General features: G+C 41.7%; 1 non-coding gene across 1 annotated transcript; it reads left to right on the plus strand.

Moving 5' to 3' along the window:
- The first annotated feature begins 2,743 nt into the window (after window positions 1-2,743).
- Window positions 2,744-2,850, plus strand: LOC132625325 (small nucleolar RNA R71). Its single transcript, XR_009576762.1, has one exon. It is a non-coding gene; the product is annotated as a small nucleolar RNA R71 (small nucleolar RNA).
- The last annotated feature ends 2,237 nt before the right edge of the window (window positions 2,851-5,087 follow it).

Raw genomic sequence — 5,087 nt, forward strand, 5'->3', positions numbered from 1 at the left:
CTGCGCGAACGCGCCAGGGAGTGGCGCGAACGTGCAGAAGGCCAAGGGCCAATACAGCGCGAACGCGCTGAACAAAATTTGAGGCTCAGAGTCGGGATGGAGGTTATATTATAAGAATGTAATAATAACCTATATATGACATTTGGAGACCATATGGTGTGAAGTGGTTCATATGGCACTTGATGAAAAGCCCTCGTTGCGGCAAGCTAAGTGGGGCCCACATACCGGAGTCTTATTGTCACGACCCATCCCTGTGGGCCGTGACTAGTGCCCGAGCTGGGCACCCCTACGCGCTCATTTACCAGATTCAGCATACAAACGACTTGTACATAAATAAATATCAGTCGTGGCTCCACACTGGTGCCTACAACCATATATACTGCATAGAAGCCGGCAAGGCTATCAGACTATACATAACGTACCAAAGCATACATACACGCAACCGATAGGGCTGCCACGGCGGATGGGCCGCCCAAACACATTTCACACAACGCGTCCAAACAAAACTGTACATTACCCACGTCTATGTCTACAGACCTCTAATACAGAACGACATAATCAGATGGTGGGACAGGGCCCCGCCGTACCCGGAATAAACATAAACCTATACATCGGAAGAGTATGTGCCCAAAATGTCGGCTCCGGAACAAAGGGAGCACTCCGAACTGCAGAATGGAAATCCTACGCCGGTGGGTCACCAAAACGTGAGTCTGTACCTGCGGGCATGAAACGCAGCCCCCGAAGAAAGGGGGTCAGTACGAAAGATGTACTGAGTATGCAAAGCATGAAGTACAGAAAACAAAATCATAACTGAAGTACAATGTACAGAGGGTGAGCACAGTAACCGGAATACCAAAACGTTGTATCTGACGTACAAATCATACATAAGAGGTTCCGGAAGACAAATACGGCAATCAAAATATCAAAGTACTTTGCTTTCTTTTGAAAAACATTTTCGTCTCATACACACAGAAAATCAAACACACAATTTACCGCGGCCAAAAGTCCAGCGGTCACTATCACAAATCCGGCATTCCGCGGTCAGGGGTCCAGCGGTCAATGTCGGACATACCGCGGTCAGGGGTCCAGCGGTCAACATCACAAATCCGGCATACCGCGGTCAATGTCGGACATACCGCGGTCAGGGGTCCAGCGGTCAATATCCCATAGTGCGCATAATAATATAACCGGCCCGGAACTTGGTGAAAGAGGTAATAACAGAATGCACGGGCGAAATCATAAATAACCATATGTATACAAATCTCTTACCACAACCCAATAGGATAATCAAAATGAACTGTTAGTTCAAAACCGGAACAACAGTCAACTCAGACTTTCTTCCAAGTATCACTCGGGAATATATTAAACCGAACTTCAAAAATCATAAGTATACGAATTGCCGTTTCAGACTCAACAGATAAATACATAATCACAACGAACTCGGAACAATAGTCAAAAGTTTTCCCTAATTATTACACGGAATGAACCAAATAGAACCACACAAGTAGGTCTCGGGGATTGTGGGCCCACCTCGGGTCAAGTCGAGGCGGCGGACGTAATTTATGAACATTAGACTCTATGGAGTCATCCAAGAAAGTTTCAAAGCAATCCGAATACGCTTGTGAAAGTTATGGGTGTTTAGACACTTGCCAACAAAACATAAGAATTATAGTTCAATTACATTGAACGAATAGTAATCAAAATTAAACTCGGGTTTCGATGAGCAGAATTGTTCCCGAGGCTCAAGTCTTGACCTAGTATACCTAGGACATGCCAAAAGAAGGAAATGGTGAGCTTTACATACCTTAGCTGCGCCTTAAGCTCGCTCAAATTCGATTCCCGTTTCGCCCAAAATCTACAAATGGTCATATTTACCAATTGTCAATAGCATGACTTTTAGCATTCAAGTCTTTAATTCATTACTTGTCTATAAAAATTTGGGCAGCATTTCCCCTGTAATTTCGCCGCCCCGAGAATATAACTCGGCTCAATATATCAATAACAACAACCCAACAACACCAACAATATCAACAATCATCACAAAACACATTATGACATACATAGTCTTCTTTTCTACATAGTTCAACAACTTCCATTCCAACTTTACAATTTCAAACTAATATCAACATTTCCATATTCATTGGAAGGACTTTCTCGCCAATTCTGAGAGTTTGACGTACGACCTTTTGGTGGAACATAGGCATTTGAATTCTGATTACCATAATTGTTATTGTTGTAATCCCTCCTGTCCGAACCTCCATATTCATTTCGACCATATTGATTGCTTTGTTGTTGGGGTCTCCATGGCTTTTGATAACCCCCTTGAGGGTGATCGATATAATTTGCACCCTCACGTTGTGGCTGCCCCTCTAGATAAGCTTCTTCCGAAACTTGGTACATTCCTGGAGTATGAGGTGGAATTTTTTCGACAACATTCACACTCTTAGCCTCTTTCTCCGTAAGTCTTTTTGATAATAAATCTACGGTGGTTTGCAATTGAGCGAAAGCATGATCTCGCTCATGATTTTCTTTGGCCACCGCGGCAATAGAGGGACTACCATATGACAAGACTTCACTATCACTCGAGTGCCAAGCTTGATTATGGGTAGTAAGCTTATCGAGCAACCTGGTGATGTTGACAAATGATTTGTCCATGAAGCATCCCCCAGCTGCAGTGTTGACAGCAATTTGATTCATGGTATCTAACCCCTTGTAGAACTTCTCGGTGAGGATTGCATCCGGAAATCCATGAGTCGGTGATTGAGCTAGATAATATTTGAAACGCTCCCATTCTGCATACAATTGTTCCCCCGGAAGTTGTTTGAACTCAAAGATCTTATCCCGAAGCTCAGCCTTTTTGCTTGGTGGGAACCATTTTTTCAAGAATATATTGGCTAACTCGTTCCAGGTATGAATAGTATTGCTGGGGAGCTTTTCATACCATTCCCTTGCTTGGCCAACCAAGGAATATTTGAATACCCGTAACCGCAGTGCATCAACAGGAACAACACCTTGAGATTGTTGAGAGCATACATGCAGGAAATTCTTCAGGTGTCGGAGTGGACAATTCTCAGCAGAATTTCGGAAATAGCCTTCAAGTTTCAATAACTGATAGATAGAACTATCAATTTTGAAATTAGCATTTCCCGTTCTAGGAGGAACTACAGCAGAAGCATAATCAGCTTCGTTGATGAATTTCGCAAATACATTCTCATCTTCCTCTTTTTCTTCCGGTGCTGGATGGTTCACTTGGATTCCCCCTTGGTTCCCTTGATTGTGATTGTGTCTTCGTGCCATGTTCACCTGGTTCACTACAATAGCAAACAAGGTGTGATGGAATAGAAAAAGTTTTAAAGAAGAGTACACAACAATCAGTATTTTCTAAACCATATTCCCCGGCAACGACGCCAAAATTTGATACGCTCATATTACACCTATTAATGGCGTAAAGCTGACGTTGTCAAATATAGTAACCCAACAAGGTTGGGGTCGAATTCCACAGGGAATATAGAGAGAAAAAGATACTAATTGTATGCGATACTAGTCTTTAAAGGCTTTAATCCTATTCCGGATAGTTGGAAATAGTTGTTGAATAATGTAATTGAATATTTTGACTGGAATTGTATTTTATGCGAGATAGAGACTAAGGTTGTGTTCCCCAATTTGAATAGATATTATGCTTCAGGTTTCAATGTGATATACTTCTAATGGTTGTTCTATGAATATGCACTTGGTTTCTTAAGGACTTCTTAATGTTTTCCAACAGTTAAGTCGTATTTCCTTTTTATGATTCTTCCGAATGTAAAAGAGTTGCAATCGAAGAATGATCAATAATGCCAATTTAGACTTGTTCTTATCCCTAAGTTAGTCTATTAAACGAGGGTTAATGCCTCGAGTCATTGTCAATCAATCTTACCAATATTAACTCTCTTTCCCAAGAACAATTAATATAATGGCTTAGGATAATGCTTGCAATCATCACCCAACGTTAAATCACTAAAACTGAATGAATACCAACAACCATTATGCATATATCAATAATAGAAACCCATTCACATAATATCCATCATGGGTTCCACAACCTTAGCTTTAAAATTAGCTACTCATGATTTTGGATAACAAAGAAAGCTTACAAGTAAACATAATGAACTTACAATGCAAAATACAAGATGGAATGAGAGTGAAGTTGTTGCCTTAAATGCTCCAACCACTTCTAAGATTAGAGACCTAGGGTTTGTGCCTCGAAAAGAAAATCTGAATAATGAATTAAAACCCTACATTAAGTATTTATAGAGCCAAAAATCGCGCCAAGTTTCTGGACAAAAATGCCCCTACGCCGCATCGTTACGGACCGTAACTCAGGTTACGGTCCGTCCTTTATTTCATCATTTGTCCACTTGTTGTTACGGCCACCATGTGACAGACCGTAACCTATGTTACGGTCCGTCCTTCTGAAGCGTAACTGGTGACAATTACTTGGCAACTCTCTGGAATTTTGGCTGATGTTACGGTGAGATGTTACGGACCGTAACACGATATCGTAACACTGATGTTTCCATAAAAACTTTTCTGGAAATTTGGCTCCTGTTACGGTTCCATGTTACGGACCGTAACATTAGTTACGGACCGTCATTTAGCTCCAATTTGTCCGTTTTTCCACATTTCATCTCATTTCCGATCCTTAGTTAACCAAACCTATAAAGCACAAAAATAACATAAGAAACAATATAAAAACACTTAAAAGCAAGCAACACTTCTAGTTACAAAGGCATAAAATGTGTCGAAATTCACAGCACATCAATTGCCTAGGAATGAAAATTCGACGGACCGTCCTTTGGGGCGTCGATAAGTTAAATTTTCCAGTGATGGCCTAAGTTGAAAAGGACAAAGACGGAGCCATCAGCGAAGCGTCGACTGGATCGACGTTTCGTCGTTTGTCTCGTCAAACAGACTTGTCCACCAGAAGAGAGAAAGACGGAAGAATCGACGGAGCGTCGAAGTGATCAACGGCACCGTCGACTGGACCATCAAATTGAAAAACTAAAAGACGAAGGAATCGACGGCCCGTCGAACTGATCGACGGTCCG

Source organism: Lycium barbarum, chromosome 12 (genome assembly GCF_019175385.1).
Source record: "Lycium barbarum isolate Lr01 chromosome 12, ASM1917538v2, whole genome shotgun sequence".
Taxonomy (NCBI): domain Eukaryota; kingdom Viridiplantae; phylum Streptophyta; class Magnoliopsida; order Solanales; family Solanaceae; genus Lycium; species Lycium barbarum.